Here is an 18,956-nt window from a genome sequence, read left to right as displayed (position 1 = left end):
TTAAAATAACATATCTTAATGCTCACACTTGGTAATCCTTTAATAAATGCTCATTTGTTATTACATGGGGTAATCATATTCAGGCTCAATGAATTAAGTATATCATCCCTTTTGTTTAACCACTAAACCAGTCATGACTGACAGATCTCATTAACAGGAACACATTTAAGTAATCATACGGTAGGACCTACAAGTAATTAGATCTCTTTACAGCTTTTATTTTTACTTGCCTTTCATTACCCACACGTTAGATGCATATTAGTCACTTGTATCCCTGCCATGAGCCCAGTTTTCGTATTCAATGGAAGTTCCCAAATAGTCCATTTCAACAGTTTGACAAGCCAAGTAGTTGTTTTAATAAACACACAACATTCTGAACTGTGTGATTTGGGAATGGGCAAATATTGAGCAAAAATATCCTAAGTGGGTGCCCAGCCACTGCCCCAAACCCGGTCAAAGCATTCCCCAAAAATCATGAAGAGAATCAGATTGGTCAAAGCTTCACTTTAAATAGAAATACACCAGCCACAGGAAAAGGATAGGAAGACTTTCCAAGCAGTCATGAGCAGATAAGACATTGCTCAAATGACAAGAAGAAACAGGCTCATCTGGGATGTCTCCTGCTCATTTTGCCTGAATTTTTTCCAAAGACCATGCTGTTCAAAATTGTGAAAAGGAACCAATGAGTTTTATGAGAAACAAAATACTCTTCTTTATAAAAGCTTCCCAGAGGATTGAGATGTTTACAACACTTGGAAAATGCCAAAGCCAGCATGTCTTCCAGCACAGCATGAAGAAGTGATCAAGTCTAATTTATATGCTATGGTTTGTGCACAGAAAAAGCATGCCAAGTGGTATCACCTGGAGAGCTTTTCGAAGGATTCTGTGAGGGGAAGATAATGGCTCAACCACAATCATCAACCAGTTGTGCAATCTCCAGAAAGCCTCACCTGGAGCCCTGAAGAAAATATGTGGGTTCTCCAGCTCAGCCTAACCAAGTGAGTCAAAGGAGTGACTACTGGGTCCTCCTACCTTTCAGTCATGTCTCCCGCTCAGCAGTGCCTACCCTTTGAATTGGCAACACTCTCCTGGGAAGAAGAAACAGAAAAACAACACACACTGGTTTGGGTCAAAGACAAACTGATTCACTTAATAAAAAGAAGAGTTGACCCAGGATGGGGACGACTTCCACTCAAATTACAGAAGAAGCTCAAACTCCACATCATAGTGTGAATGTGGAGCAAGCATTTTTCACACGGGAACCGCTGTTCTGAGCATAGAAAACAATTGAGGTCCACTCCTCCTTTCAGTCACTTCCCACAGATAATCTTGATGTTTAGCAGTGTCACTGTTTTAAATCAGGCTTGCTTTTGTAAACAGAGCTTTACTGGATATAGCCAAGCCTATTCATTTACATATAATCTGTGGCTCCTTGAGTGTGCAATGATGAAGCTAAGTAGTTGCGTTAGAGACTGTATGATCTAGAAAACCTGTAATATAGAAGAAAACATGCTAACCCCTTCTTTAAATCATGCTCTGAGGTGATATCTAGATTGAAATCCAGCTTAAGTAAATCAAAAGTGGTCAAAGGGTTGTCAAAATTTCAGGTGACTATTTTCTTTTTCTTTTTAAGATTTATTTTATTTGAAAGTCAGAGTTACAGGGAGAGAAAGTGAGACAGAGAAATCTTCCATCTGCTGGTTCATTGACTAACTGGCCACAACAGCCAAGACTGGGCCAGACTAAAGCCAGGAGTCAGGAGCTTCTTCTGGTCTCCCATGTGTGTGCAGGAGCCTAAGAACTTGGGCCATCCTCCACTGCTTTCCCAGGTGCATTAGCAAGAAGCTAGATCAGAACTGGAGCAATGAGACTTGAACCAGAATCCATATGGGATTTTACCTGCTTTGACACAACGCTGGTCCCCCTAAATATTTCCATTGAAAGAAAATTGATTATGTATTTATTGCTTTACTGTCCCAGAGACATTTAATTTTTAATACCTCCACCTTTTAAAGACTAAAACATATAAGGCAATATATTTGCATTATAAAACTTATCTTGCATCGTGTAGACTTAATAATTTATAAACCAATAACTGGATTTTCTGTCTACTCTAAATGTTGAAGAATCCAATGGTTTATGGCTGTTTTTCCCAACTATTTTTTGTTACTTTTGGTTTTGTAACTAGCAAATTAATTTCAAGTCACACAAACAGATAAAATAATCCCTTTATACATTTGAATATCTGACACAGAAAGTCTGGACAAGACTAACAAAAGTAAATGCTTACAAGCATAGTCTTGCTGATATGTTATATATTACTGATATCTATTGTTGATGTGATTTTTATGATATATATGTAATATGGTTACAGTAATTGTGATTTTTGTCATCTGACTTATACACCCTGGTACTAACAGGTTTGTAAGAGACTTCCCTTTAGTCCTCCATGTTCTCTTTGTAATTGTTGAAATTGCTTGGTAAAACGAACAGAATTGTTAGTTCATGGGAAGGTTTTGTGGGTTTTCTAATGATCTAGGGAGTCCGTGTTGTATTTCCTCTGAATTTTCCTTATATCCTATAACTTAATGACAGAACAAAGAGAGGCAAAGAAATAAATAAGAGCCCTGGAAAAACATTCTATTGTTTTTTTGTCTCTAGGTATGTTCTTGATGCTACAGTTGGGTTATTAATAATTCTAAACCTTGGGGTAGGCGCCATGAAGCAGTAGGTTAATTTTCCGCCTGCGGTGCTGGCATTCCATATAAGCAACGATTCTTGTCCCGGCTGCTCCTCTTCCAATCCAGCTCTCTGATGTGTCCTGGGAAAGCAGTAGAAGATGGCCCAAGTGCTTGGGCCCCTGCACCCACACGGGATACCAGGAAGAAGCACCTGGCTCCTGGCTTCAGATTGGTGCAGCTCAGGTGTTGCAGCCATTTGGGGAGTGAACTAACAGAAGGAAGATCTTCCTCTCTGTCTCTCTCTCTCACTGTCTGTAACTCTACCTCTCAAATAAATAAAATAAAAATCCTTAAAAAGTTCATGGAAAATTAAAAGATGTTTATTTAAAAAATAATTCTAAACCAATAGTAATTTTCTAAAGTTTATTCAATTTCAAAAACGGCCAAGCAACCAACCAAAGAGAACCCTGAATCAAGGGCTTGAGTTTTCCACGAAGCACCTGCTCTATTCCAATAAATCCAAGAGTACTTATAAGAATGTCTAAGACACTTTAATCTTCCATGAAAACTCCCAGTCTTGGGGAAGAAAAACAGACAACTAATCATAATGCCAATAAGATCCTGAAAATAAGGGTTTTATTTTCCCTAGTAAAAAAGCATTTATTAACCACCTATTACATACTGCTGTCTCCTTTAAAAGGTATCTGCTTTGAAAACATGTGAGTTGAGCTCCTTCAGCCAATGAAACTGTCCCTTTTATTACAAAGGTCAAGAACTAGACTAAGGCTTAGGGTTTTTAATGGGAGAAAAGTAAGCTGCTGTGAAAACTGTGTAGGGAGTGGTTAATTCCAAATAAGAGAGGAGACTAGGGTGTCCTGATAATGTTTCACATTACAGAGTCTTGAAACTACTATATATATATATATGTATAAAGGTGGGAATAAGGGATCTAGTTCACTGTACTTCCAGAATATCATGAACAAAAGCAAAGATAAATGTTCACCTCTCTAAACTGCTTACCATATTGCATTGAAATGACTTGTTACTAGGCCTGCCTTTCTCACCAAATCTTAACTGTCTAAGAAAGGGTAATAACCTTATTGCATTATCCTTACCTAAATAATAGCAATTTAATAGTACAGTATATTCAATGTCTCAGATACTCAGATTCCTAATCCACAAACTGTGAGGCAGGGGTATGATCACTTTAACAATTAAGATGGCATTTTTACCGCCTAGGTTAATGAGATCTAGGGTCCCATGACAAGCTTTTAAACTGTACCCTTATAAGTAAGTCTAGAAATATATGCAAAACTATACAGCTTTACAGTTACAAACTCCTCCCTCTCTTATTCCCACTCTTATTTTTTACAGAGTTATATTTCTAATTGACTTCATACACATATGATTAACTCTATGTAAAAGAAAAGAGGTCAGCAAATTGTATGAAGAAAACAAAAAAAAAAAAAAGAAAATGTTCCTCAACAGTCAAGACAAGGGCAGCTCAAATCATCCATTCAAGTGTCAATTTCACTTCTACAGATTTGTTTTAGGTGCTCTATTATTTCTCACAGATCAGAGAGAACATGTGTTATTGTCCCTTTGGGACTGGCTTATTTCACTAAGTATGATGTTTCCAGATTCAACTACTTTGTTGCAAATGACTGGATTTCATTTTTTAACTGCTGTGTAATATTACATAGTTTACATATCCCATAATTCCTATATCCAGTCTTCAGTTGATGGGCATTTAGGTTGATTCCATGTCTTTGCTATTGTGAATTGAGCTGCAATAAACATGGAGGTGCAGATAGCTCTTTTGTTTACTGATTTTATTTCCCTTGGTAAATAAATTCCAAGGAGTGGTATGGCTGGGTCATTTGGTAAGTCTATATTCAGATTTTTGAGGTGTCTCAATACTGTCTTCCATAGTGATTTTACCAGCTTACATTCCCACCAACAGTGAATTAATGTACTTTTTTCCATATATTCTCACCAGTATTTGTTGTTTGTTGATTTCTGTACAAAAGCTATCCTTACTGAGGTGAGGTAAAACCTCATTGTAATTTTGATTTGTATTTCCCTGACGGCTAATGATCCTGAACAATTCTTCGTGTGTCTGTTGGCCATTTGGATTTCCTCTCTTGAAAAAATGTCTGTTTAAGTCCTTGGCCCATCTCTTAAGTGGGTTGTTTGTTTTGTTGTTGTGGAGCTTCTTGATCTCTGTAGATTCTGTACTATAGATTTTGGTTATCTGTAGATTCTGGTTATTAATCCGTTATCAGTTGCATAGTTTGCAAATAATTTCTCCTGTTCTGTTGGTTGCCTCTTCACTTTTCTGTTTCTTTTGCTGTAGAGAAACTTCTCAATTTGAGGTAATCTCATTTGTTAACTTTGGCTTTGACTGCCTATGCCTCTGGGGTTTTTTCCAAGAAATCTTTGCCCATGCCAATGTCTTGTAGGGTTTCCCAATGTTATCTCATAATTTGATGGTGTTGGGTTGTACATTTAGATCTTTAAACCATTTTGAGTGGATTTTTGTGTAAGGTTTAAAGTATGGGTCTTGTTTCATACTTCTGCATGTGGAAATCCAGTTTTCACAGCAACATTTGTTGAAGAGACTGTCCTTGCTGCAGGGATTGGTTTTAGATCCTTGGTCAAATATAAGTTGGTGGTAGATGCTTGGATTAATTTCTGGAATTTATATTTTGCTCCATCCACCTGTTTTTGTACCAGTTCCAGGCTGTTTTGATTATAACTGCCTTATAGTATGTCTTAAAATCTGGTATTGTTATGTTTCCGGATTTTTTTTTGTTGTATAAGATTGTTTTAGCTATTCAAGTTATCCTGTGTTTCCATATGAATTTCAGCATCACTTTTTATAGATCAGAGAAGAACATCTTTGGTATTTTGATTGCTATCACATTGAATCTTTAAATTGCTTTAGGAAGAATGGATATTTTGATTATATTAATTCTTTCGATCCATGAACATGGAAGATTTTTCTATTTTTTGGTATCTTCTTTTATTTCTTTATTTAATGTTCTGTAATTCTCATCATAGAGGTCTGGACATCCTTTCATAGTGATGACCAAGTTTCTGTGTGCAGCACATTCTTAAGCATCTTTTGCAGGGCTAGACAGGTGGTGACAAATTCTTTGGATTTCTGTTTGTTTTAGAAGGTCTTTATTTAACTTTCATTCATAAATGAGAGCTTTGCAGGGCATAATGCTCTGGCATTACAATTTTTTCTCTTAATACTTGGAATATATCTTGCCAGCTCTTAAGACTTGGAATATATCTTGCCTAACCTGTAGGGTTTCTGATAAGTTTGTTGTGAGTCTAATTGGAGATCCTCTGAAAGTAATCTGGCATTTCTCTCATGTACCTTTTAGAATCTTTTCTTTATGTTTTACTGTGGGGAGCTTGATTACAATGTCATGATGAAGATCTTTTCTGGTCATGTCTATTAGGGATTCTATGAGCCTCCTGTGCTTTGATGTTCCTTTCTCCAAATAAGGGAAGTTTTCTGTTATTATTTCACTATAAAGGCCTTCTAATCCTTTCTCTCTTTCCACACCTTCAGGAACTCCTAGAACCCATATTTTGGGTCATTTGATAGGACCCTATAGATTACCTACAGTGTTTTTTAGTTTTCTAATTTCCCCTTCTTGTTTGGGGTTTGACTGTATAATTTCTGCTTTGTCTTCTAAGTTGGATATTCTTTCTCCTGCTTCACCGATTCTGTTGTTAAAGCCTTCCTCTGCATTTTTTATTTGTTCTACTGAATTTTCATTTCATTCTGTTTTCTCTTTAAGATCTCAATTTTGTGAAAGAAATTTTCTTTCGTGTCATGTACAGATTTCAGTAGTTTGTACATTTGCTTCCGATTACTTCTATGGAATCTTATGATCAATTTTTAAAATTCCAGTTCTGGCATTTCTTCAACCTCATCGTCTTCACAATCTAGTATTGAAGTGTTGTGTTCTCTTGCAGTGTCATGTTTTATTCCTTATTCTTATTTCTTGAATTGGTGTGTTTGTTATTTAGCATTTGAGGAGATACTCATTGGTTTATTCCTTGTTTTTTTTTTTTTTTTCCTCTGGGTGGCTTTTGTCTTTGTACTGTGCCTCTGTAGGTAAACAGAGTGCTTTCAGTGAATATCTGGAGGCATGTGGTGGGTGTGGCCAGGGAGCTCTGTTCAGTTTTCCAGGGTGAAAAACATATCTAAGACGACACATCTAGGTTTGGCATGGTAAATATCCTCTTTTTTTTTTTATTAGAAAGGAGGTTTATTCTGTTCATCTGATTGCTTCTCCTCATCGGAGACCAGCATCTGAGTGCTAGGCCCCGTGGGTATAATATTTGTCTGTTCTGCCCTGAGGACTACACAAAGGATCTGTGCAGTCCTCAGTATAAGCTGATTCCCCACCAGTCCCTCACCAGGTAACCTGGAAGCCCTGAGCATGTGGAGTCTCCCACAGTGACTGCCCAAGGTCCCAGCCACACTGTGAGTCCTCCCACACACCCTCAGATTTTTTTGTTTTGGTCTCAGCACACAAGCCTCCCAGAGTCACCAGTACACAGCCCCCACTAGTTTTCCCCACCAGAGTCAGGAGTCTCCACTCATTTGGTTGCTGGGTGTGGGCACAAGATGACACAGCTATTACATATGTCCAAAATGGCACCTGCTTATCAGCTTGTTACAGGGTGCTGTTGTAAGGTGATCAAGCAGAGAGAAACATGTCCATCTTTTTTTTTTGTCCTCTAGTTTGGCAGATACTACAGCAGTAAATTCCCTCCCTACTCCACTATCTTGGAAACTCCATTTATTTTCTTTAAGAATAACAGGGGTTGGAGCTGTGGCATAGTGGGTAAAGCTGCCACCTATAGTGCCAGCACCTCATATGGGCACTGGTTCGTGTCCCACTTGCTCCACTTCTGATCCAGCTCTCTGCTATGGCCTGGGAAAGCAATGGAAGATGGTCCATGTCCTTGGGCCCCTGTGGTCTCCCATGTGGGAGACCCAGAAGAAGTTCCTGGCTCCTGGCTTCAGATAGGCACAACTCCGGCCATTGTTCCATCTGGGAAGTGAACTAGCAGATGAAGACCTCTCTCTCTCTCTCTCACCCCCTCTCTCCCTCCCTCCCTTCCTCTCTCTCTTTCTCTGCCTCTCTGCAACTCTGCCTTTCAAATCAATAAATAAATCTTTTAAAAAATAAAAAGTAACAACTGTACTTTCTACATGCTTAATGCTAGCATAGAATTTTCGGAAATTGTCCCAAGAACCTGATCCCTCCATGAACTCTTCCAAAAAGTATTCTGTGGTTGAAAGCATTTGGGGTTGCTGAATTCCATGGTTCCCTCTGGGGAGTTACACTACATACATATCAGTACATTAAAGATTGAAGCAATTGCTGCAGTAAACATCTTAAACATCTATGTTTACTGACCCCAAAGATTTTCAAACTTATTTGAACCCAGGCTTTTTCCCATGACACTAGCATCCATCAAGACACTCTACAAATTCACATCTCAAGAGGGCTTTGTGGGTTCATCACTGCCCATCTGCCACCAATCTCACAAATACTTTCACTCTAATTCATGTCTAATTCTATAAATCAGTAGAAGTATTAGGAGGAAAGTTTTTTCTTATTTTGCTTTTGTTTTCTGCCTCTGAAATAGCTATTTTACTACATTGCTTGTCCCATTCTCTAAAATCTGAATTAAACACTTCTTTTTCCAGGAATGTTGAGCATCTTTTGGCTCTTATTTATGCAAAATAGTTAAGGGTCATGTTATTTTAAGGTGTAGGTTACAGTTTTTGTACTCCAAATAAACCTGGGATGTTTAGATTTATGAATTTATTTTTAATGCAGAGATAAAACAGTATCAGGAAAATATCTTTAATAACTCACACCACCTGCACAGATGTCTGTTTCTTTAAAATACTCACCTAGACTTGCATATTCCTATACCCTGCTACCAACCCTGAAAACAACATACTCCTGTTATCATTTGTCATTCGACACTAGCTAATACGTCTGTGTTGGAATCAGACTTCTTTCATCACACTTTCAGTTTTTACTTATTTTACGTCTGTGATTTTCCATTAGTCCTAGCCTAAGGATATTTTCATCTTGCAAACATAGCCTATGTAATAATGATACCTCTTTTCTCACAGTGGAACTAGTAAAATAAAAATACTTCTCTCATAAGTTCAGTATGCCAGTAAAAATTGCCAGAAAGCTTTTCTTAAAAGAAATAACATAAAACACTAGTAGCATAAAATAAACACAGAAATACATTTTTTAAACTTCAATTTGAAAATACATTTTCCTTCCACTTCTTCTGCATTAGTCTCCTGCTTCAAATTCTAAGCTTCTCAGATGACTGAAAGACCATCCGATTTAGCTATGCGTTTTTTTTTTCATCTCAGAGCTTTACCACAATGTCATTTATATGCCCTCAAATATTGATTTTAGAGCTAGATTTTTGCTCTTTAAATTTTCCAATGGGAGTTGTTTCCAGGAATATCTGCATCTATGAAGAGTATTAGACTCTAATTGCTTATCAACTTACTCTGTTTTCACCTCAGTAGAAACTGAGTAAGTCAGTGCAGGCAAAAATTGTACCAAATATACTAAAAGATGAGCCATTCTTGAAATTTTAAAATAGAACATACTTCCTAATCCACAGGCTATAGGGTATGGATCTGTCTTTTGGGAAGGCCATGTTTGAACCCATTACAAAAAAAAAAAATTATGATTGTGAATTTTTATGTGCACACAGCATATTTCAGTCAATTCGCCTCAATATCTTTTTTAATTGGCATATAATAATTATAGATACCTATGGAGCATAGTGTGATTGATAACTCAGTGGATACATGCTTTAGTGATCAAATCAGGGAAATTAACATTTTTTTTTTCTCCTTAAACATTTATTGTATTTTTCTCTGGAGTCTTCTAGCTTCTCTCTTCTGGTTCTTCATAAAAGATACCTTTTTAAGGGCTGATACACTTATAAGGTGCAGGGGGCTAAACCAGAGCTTGCAACATGAGCATCCCTTATTGGAGTGCTGATACGAGCCCTCACTACTTCACTTCTGATGCAGCTTCTTGCTAGTGCATCTTGTGAGGCAACTGAAGGTGGCCCAAGTGCTTGGACTCCTTGCCACCTTTATGGGACAGCAGGGTGGAGGTCCTGGTTCTTTGCTTTGGCCTAACACAGACCTGGCCAGTGTGGCCATTTGGGGAGTGAACACCAGAGAATGGAAGATTCTCTCTTTCTCTCTCTCTCTCTCCTCTCTCTGTCTCATTTCCAAGTAAATAAACAAATAGATCTTAAATTAGATTTTAAATACATATAAATATACAGATTATATAAACTATAGTTATTCTATTGTCTATGGACAACTCAAATTTATTAATCATACCTAACTGTATTTTGGCACACATTATACAACCTCCCTCTAACTTCTTTTCTACCTAGAGTTCCTGGTCTCTGGTCATTACTATTCTAGTCTTCTAGGAGATCCACATGTTTAGTGTTCAATATGAGACAGAATATGTAATATTTGTCCAGCTGGGCCTGGTTTTTCACCCTTAACACCTTGTTCTCTAGTCCTATTCATTTTACTGATACAGGAGCCCCTGGTTAAAGTTTCCAGAGGGCCTGGATACCAGGCCAAGTGGCCCAGAACATTTGTAGCTGGATGGCTGTACAGCTTTCTACAGTTGCAAGCCTCTCACCTGGCCATCACTAATTGGTTCCCGCTTTTCAACAAACCCAACCTAGCATGAACCTATCTGAGCACATCCTTATCTTCTCTATGTAACATAAGCTCTAGGTTATGCCACTGTTGATTGTTTCCCAGCTGAACCAACCACATCCAGGCTCTGCCAATGCCTGAGTGATTCATGCAGCATACCTCATTAGTGTATGCTTAAATCAATCAGGCAAAATTCCTCCTGTAGAAACAGGTAGAAATCCTGAGCCAGGAAATCCAGGCTGGGAACCCTGTAAGGCAGCCCTTCTCAGCTGCTAAAGGCTTTCTCTGCTTCTTTCAATAAACTTACTTCTCTTTGCTCACTCTTCCTTGTTTGTTTGCCTCATTCCCCTTCCCCATGGTCATGAGACAAAGAACCTGGCAGAGAAGAGAAGCTGTAAGACAGAAGACTGTAACACTCCTTGGCAGACAGGAGACGCTGTGACCCAATGGGTGAGGAACACCTGTAACATAGAGATCTGTGACACACAGAGCTCTGGCACCAAAGAACTGGAACATGGGAGTCATGCTGTTTCTAAAGAATCTGGAGAAAATAATATGCTACCTGTCTTTGTGATGAGACACAGACTCAAATGAGTGAAGTCACAAACTCCTCCTGCCACTACTGCAATATTTCCACAAGGGATATGATTTCATTGTTTACAGCTGAATAATATTCCATTGTGTATATGCCACATTTTCTTATCCTTTTATTTTTCAGTAAGCACCTTGGCTTATTCCATATTTGGCCATTAAAGAGGAAAGTGCTGTTATCTCTTTGATGCATTTCTTTGGAATATACACACAGAAATGGTAGTGCTGAATCATATGGTAGCTCTATTTCATTTTCAGTTCCTTCTTTCTTTGCTTCATCTGGGTATTGAGTCTCACAGAAGTGACATTCTATGGCAAGCAGACAATTTTTTATCCAGATGAATTGACTCCCTTGTAGTCTGATAGTACCACATGCAACAGACTTAGGGGAGGCCTTTATCTTTATTCAGGGTCCTACTCTGGAATAGGTGTTGGTCTCATAGTTAGTGTAGCCCCAGGGTTCACCTTCTTTGGTTGATACTACTGGTAAAATGCTTCATTATCCTGTTCACTCAAATTTGATCCCTGCTGTGACAGTGAATGAGAGGTTCAGCTCCTACTGATATCTGCACTATATCCCTGAGAAATACTCATTTTGGCAAAAAAATAAATAAAAAGGTTTTCATTTACTCTTTTATCACAGTTTACCCCTCCTCACTGTATTTTCTGAACCTAAGTTCTCTTATGAGCAGGATTTCTGATCCAAGTTATTTGTATGATAGCAACCTCTCCTTATTCTCCCCTCTGGCCATTTTGATTGGCAGCACAAGGCTGTGGGGAGGTATTACTAAGTTTTGCTATGTGATGGGGACATTTCTCTGTGCTGTGTCTGTGTGGAGGTTGTAGCTGTAGAGGAAGATGCAAGAACGTAGTTGATATGGTTCCAAAGTTGATACTTCTCCATAGCTGGACATTCTTTTCAGTCTGTCACTGAGCTATTGATCAAGACTGTCCAAAGTTTCTCACACAAGCAACATTTCATGTGTGCTGAAAGTACTGAATCTGTTCATCCACTTATGGTAAATCAAAATTCACATGTTCAGTAAAACATGCTTTCAGAAAAAACAACTGGAGTAACATACTTTATAGGAGGCAGATCAATATCTTTCCAGAGATGATGAGCATTATTTGCTGTTCTTAGAATCCTTGAGTTCTCTCTGCTTGGCACCCCCCCCCCTTTCCCAAGCTTCCCAATAGGAAGGAGGGAAAGAGGGAGGAGAAAGAACTTCCTCCTCCTGGGTTACACAATGGGCGGGATCTAAAGAATGATTAAGGCTCTGCAGAAAGAGAAAGGGGAGCAGATGCCCCTCTCTCCCAGTCTTCCCTTGAAAATCTCCCTTGTCTCAATCACTTGAAACATACAGATTATTTGTATACTAACTTCACTTCTATTATTCTTTATTAGCTCATAACAATGAGTACCCAATTTCATTTATATGGTACCAGATCAAAGTGTCAACTTTCAAAATAACTTAAGAAAGTGAATTCTTAGTCAAGAAAAAGGTTTTCCAATTGTGAATAATCATTATAAAAGAAAAGTTCTGACATTTTAACTGGCAAGAAAATGTATCTCAATGACTGTCTTGGAAGAAATGTTTTGACACTAGACTGAGCCAAGGACATTACAAGTTAAATACTGTCTTCTTCAGTGATTTCTCATCATTTATGCAGTAACAAACAAATGAGAGTATGAATCTGTACAGCAACTTCAGGTCAACTGGCATATGAAACATCCGCATTATAGAATTATAGTCTTGGACTTTTTAAAACATGTGTGTTTATTTGAGAGGCAGAGTCAAAGAGAAAAAGAAATAGAAAGAAACAGGCAGCCAGAGAGCACTCCCACCTGCTGACCAACTCCTCAAATGCCTACAATGGCCAGGATCAAAACCAGGAACTGGAATCCTACTCAATCTTACTCAACCCAGGTCTCCCACATGGACACCAAAAACGTGATTACATGAGGCATCACTGCCGAACCCCAGCATTTGCATTAGCAGGAAACTGGAGTCAGGAGTCAGAATCAGGAATCCAAATTAGGTACTCCCATATGGAAAGCAGGCATCCTAATTAGAGGGTCAATGGGTACGTCAAATGCTTGCCCCTTGGATGTTACAATTACTTAAAAATAACAATTCTTATATTCATGTTTATTCTTCTATTTCCAAAGAAACATTTGATTAGTCTGGCTTTATTTTCCAAGGTAGCAAAATTTTTGTATTTCTTTTTAAGAGTCTTTATAAAACAATTTTTGAATCAAAGTGTCTTTCTCCTAATTTTTAACTAAAAATTTTAGTTTGGCAATTTGCTCCATTCCTTAGGAGTTTTTTCTACTAGGTTCAGTTGCCAAGATGTGTAATACAGCATTTGAGTAGAAAAATCATGCACCCAATGCCTATTAATTAGGAAGCTCATGGAAAATGAATTGTGACATTTTCTACAACTACACAGTACCTCTCCTAATCTAATTTTTAAAGTCAGTTTGTAACCAACATAATTCATTTACTGGTTTTGTTTTTAGTCACTAAAAACTTTCCATTAAAAATCGTTTTCATTACTTTATATTCTGGACCATTTCCTATTATTTCCAAGTTGTATTTTTCACATGGAAGTGCAATCATTCTGTCAGAGAAACTACCACTCTATCTGAACATGTCATCATTCAAAGTGTTCTATGTGAACAAACAGATAGAAAATAGAGCAAAATGTCAGGTACAGCAAAAGAACTGGGTGACAATTTGGAATATGGCTTTTCTTTGCAGAAAAGATATGTTAGCTTTCCAGAGCAGGGGTCAGATAGGCATCAGGTCACAATAACTACCATATAGAGTTATTCCAAAGAACCAATTTCAAAGCCACTAAGTTTTTTGACTTTTGACAAGATAATGTCTTTTTTTGGACACAATTTACTAAAACTTAAAGTTAATGCAGTCAGAACTCATGGAAATTACTCACAAATACCCAGCTATCTTGCATGATGAGATCTAGTATAATTTCTGTTTTACTCTGATATGACCAGCCTTTTCTTCTGAGATGTCAATTTATATGAAAGGTTGAATTTAGAAATAAATCAGAAAGTATCTTTGAGGCTTGGAAAATTTGCTCCTCTTAAAGGGTTTTTTGTTTGAATGATGGTTGTTTGTTTTTTTAATGATTTATTTATTTACTTGAGAGGCAAAGTTACAGACAGAGAGGGAGAAACAGGTCTTCCATCCGCTGATTCACTTCCCAAATGGCCACAGCGGCCAGAGCTAACGTGATCCGAAGCCAGGAGCCAGGAGCTTCTTCTAGGTCTCTCATGTGGCTACAGTGTCCCAAGCACTTGGAACATCTTCTACTGCTTTCCCAGGCCATTAGCAGGGAGCTAGATCAGAAGTAAAGCAGCCAGTACCTGACTCGGCACCCACATGGGCTGCCAGTGCCACAGATGGATGCTTAATCTACTACACCACAGCACCAGTCCCAGTTGTTTGATTTTATTTTTGTTCCCAGATCCTCTAACTGCTAGCAAGACCAAAAAGAGTTAATAGCAATAAAGCAGTTTAAAGAAAATCTTTAGAGCAGCTAATGTTGTGGCCCAGTAGGTTAAGCTTCAGCTTTTGACACCAGCATTCCATATCAGAATTAGTTTGAGTTCTGGCTGGTCTGCTTCTGATTCATCTCCTGCTAATGTGCCTGGGAAAGTAACAGAAGATGGCCCAAGTACTTGGGCCCCTGTCACCCACAGGGAGACCAAGATGCAGTTTCAGAGTTCCCACTGGGGCCATTTGAGAGTGAACAACAGATGGAAGATCTCTTTCTGTGTCTCTCCATCTCTTTGTCCCTCTACCTTTCAAACCTTTCAAATAAATTTTAAAAAATCTTTGGGGAAAAAAATCTTTAGATTATCAGGATGGCTGTTAGTGATGATAATAATAATGATGGTGATATATTACTAGTTTACGGTGCCTTTCATGTGATATCTCAGAAGGCATTACTGATACTTTGATTACTACCCAAATAACCTCAATTTTAGCATTTGGACCATTTTTGCTTTTAATTAATTTGAAAAATACGTGTGTACTTTTTGGTGTTCTGGAAAGAAATTGTTTCCTGGCACTGATATAAGGGTTTCTCAAAGCTAAACCTCTATTACTGTAAGAGATAACAGAATAAATATAGACATATGCATTTTTTTTCTACAAAAGGAAGAGAAATTCTTATTTATTTTATTTTATTTTTTTGACAGGCAGAGTGGACAGTGAGAGAGAGAAACAGAGAGAAAGGTCTTCCTTTTTCTGTTGGTTCACCCCCCTGTGGCCTCTGCGGCTGGCACGCTGCGGCCAGCGCACCGCACTGATCCAAAGCCAGGAGCCAGGTGCCTCTCCTGGTCTCCCATGTGGGTGCAGGGCCCAAGCACTTGGGCCATCCTCTGCTGCCTTCCCGGGCCACAGCAGAGATCTGGACAGGAAGAGGAGCAATCGGGACAGAATCCAGTGTGCCGGCGCCACAGGCGGAAGATTAGCCTATTGAGCCATAGCGCCGGCCATGGAATAGAAATTTTAATCACTACAAAAAGCAAATTTGGGGAAAATTTGTCTTACCTGAAGAAAATGTAGGCTTTTTGGTGTTTTTCAATCTGAATATCTACATAGCAAAGTCTTCTGTTTAAAAAAAAAAATACATACATGATTACAATACAGTTGACCTTCATATCTGCATGTTCCATCCACATCTAGAGATTAAGAAGCAGTGTGTCTGTACTGAACGTATACAGCTTTTTTTTTTTCTTGTCATAATTCCATCAACTTTACTGGGTAAGGGATGGGCCTGCATCAGAGTACCTGGTTTGAGTCCTGGCTGGTCTGCTTCCCATCCAGCTCCCTGCTAATGTGCCTGTGAAGACAGTATAGGATGGCCACAATACTTGGGCCCCTATCACCCACATGGGAGACCATGATGGTGTTCCTGGATTCTGACTTCAGCATAGCCCAACCTTGCCTTTTGTAGCCATTTGGGGAGTGAACCAGCATATGGATACACACACACACACACACACACACACACACTGCAGTTCAAATACATACATAAATATTTTTAAAAAGATAAACATTTTTAAGTATAAACCTTATTTCTCAACTTAGGCTCTGTCAACTTCAAGACACTTTTGTAAATGATTTCAGCCACTTAATATATCCTTAAAGAATCCACGAATCTGGAAACTCTTTTTAAAGAACAATTTTATTTATTTTGAAAGAGTTACAGAGAGAGGAAGAGACAGAGAGAGTGTGTGTGTGAGAGAGAGAGAGAAAGAAAGAAAGAGATCTTCCATCTACTGGTTCACTCCCCAAATGGCCACGACAGCCAGCACTGGGACAGGCCAAAATCAGGAGCTTCTTTCAGGTCTCCCCAGTGAGTGACAGCAGCCCAAAGACACGGGCCATCTTCTGCTGCTTTTCTCAGGCCACTAACAGGGAGCTGGGTAGGAAAAGGAGCAGCTAGAACATGAACCAGAGCCCATATGGGATGCTAGTGTCACAGGCAGGAGTTTTACTTACTATGCCACAATGCTACCTACCTCCAAGGAATATGGAAACTTAACATGTTAATGCAATCTTCTAGATGATTTTTCAAAAAAATATGGATGCCTTTCAAAGTTTTTTTAATATTAGGAAACAGAAGGAAGTCAGAAGAAATCAAATCAGGATGGTAAACTAGAAGCCTAATGATTCTACATCAAAATTCTTGTACCATTGTCATTGTTTGATGAGAATGAGCAAAAGAATTGTCATGGTAAGAAACGACTCTGGTGAAGCTTTCTAAGGCCCTTTTCTTCTAAAGCTTTGGCTAATTTTCTCAGAACATTCTCTTAGTAAGAAGTTGTTATCATGTCTTGGCCCTCCACAATGTCAATAAGCAAAATATTTTGTACAGCTGAAAAATCTCTTAACCTGTCCACTTTCGCTTTGACTGGATGACTGCCACCTCTTGGTAATGGTGGCTTGGATAGTGCTTTGTGTTCAGGAGCATAGTGGTAAAGCCATGTTTCATTTCCTGTTTCAGGTCTTCAAAAAATACTTCAAAGTCTTGATTCTACTTGTTTAAAATTTCCCTTCATAGCTCTGTTCTTGTCTAAAGCCAATCTAGGCCCAATAGCTTGATCTCCATTAAACAGAAAGCTCGCTCAACTTTGATTTTTTAGTTATAATTGTATAAACTGAACCAAATGAGATGTCGATGGTGTTGATTTCTACTAATAGTAGAAAATCAGTTTTCTTCAATAAGGGCATGAATAAGATTTTTTTTTTCAAAAACTGATGTGAATGGTATGCTGCTGTAGGGCAAGGTAAATATGGAGAGTGGTTCCTAGGACTTGTAAAGTAACTTACAGCTTGAAAGCATTTATTATGAGTTAAGATATAATTCATTTCCACTTCTGAGATAAAAACAACAAGGTTCTAAGTGTTTAAATGGCTGGTTCAATTTTCAAGCTAATAATTCTAACTGAAAATCCTACATTCCAACTTAGCTCTTTCCAAAGGCCAAAGCCCAGCTCTCCTCCTCCACAATACACTCTAAAAAGGAAATCAAAAATCAATTGTCTCAACTGACATAGTTCTGCATTGGGAGCTATTAGAGCATCTGAAAACAAATGAACAAAAACCTTCTTTACCCAGATGTGATCAATAGACCCTCAATGGGACAAAACCAGCTAAGTGATGTTTCACCTCTGGCTGCATCTTCTAAGGTTACCTCTAGAGGATGGAGAGTTAGGATGGATGTGGTTATTATATTTGTTATTCTCAATAACCTCTCAAAACACAGATTTTGAATGAATTATTCACCAGAAGAAAATATTTTTCTCCTATGTACCCACTTTAGTGTGTCAAAGTATTAGTCAATTCTGTTCCTAAATCCAAGACACCTTTCTTAGTTTCAGTCTTCTCCATCTAATCCTGTTACAAAACTTCCTAAGGGTATTTTTCAACTATAATTAACTTGCTATATTTTTACCAGATCAATCTTTCTAAAACAGGCCAGATGGCATTAGCCCCATACCCAAAAACACTTTACTGAGCATGACCTAATACAGAATATTACTGAGGCCTTCTATAAATTGGATTCAACCCATCTCTTCAATATCCATTTCTGCTCCCCTATACCAAAGATGACAAACATGTGGTACATGTATCATTATTTCCTTCCCAGGCTCATGTATTTATTCAATAAATGGTTGTTGAATGCCCACAATGTGCCATCTACTCTACTGTGCTCCAGGAATATCACAAGTATGTTGCTGCTAACCTCACTGAGGTCATAGTTAAGTGGAGAAGGCAGACAATTAGAAAGAGAATTAACTGTAAGCACTACTAAACAGTAATGTGGTTTCTGAAATATAGAAAATGGAAATGGGGCTTATGGAGGACAGGAAGAGAGCTATCCAAATTGGATAATTAGAGAAGGCATTGCAGAGAGGATGACATTTAAATAAAAGAAAATCATCCATGCAGAAGAGAATTCCAGATTGAGGGACCAGCATGTGTGGAGAGCCTGAGGTAGAGAAGAGTTGGCAAAAACTAAGCAGCTTTTTAAGGAAGGAAGCCGGGGATTGGGACAATGGCTTCCAATGGAGCTGATCCCAGATCATACTCAGAGGCCATAGAAAGAATTGATTTTCCCCCATATGTAATAGAAAGCCAATAAAGAATTTTATTGTATGGATAACATTTAAAAGCAAGGAGGCACTGATAGCTAAGATATGCTTCTGCCTTCCCAAGGAATCTATGACAGTAATAAACAACATGAAAAGCACAAGTAAGGTATCAAACAAAAAACAAACATAAAATCTTGTGCAAATATGTCCTTTTTTTCTGTTTTTATGCTAACAAAAATAAGTCTAGAAAATTTTACAGGATTCATTTTAGGTCTAT

This window comes from Oryctolagus cuniculus, chromosome 5 (genome assembly GCF_964237555.1).
Source record: "Oryctolagus cuniculus chromosome 5, mOryCun1.1, whole genome shotgun sequence".
NCBI lineage: Eukaryota > Metazoa > Chordata > Mammalia > Lagomorpha > Leporidae > Oryctolagus > Oryctolagus cuniculus.
Note: the sequence above shows the minus strand (reverse complement) of the source record.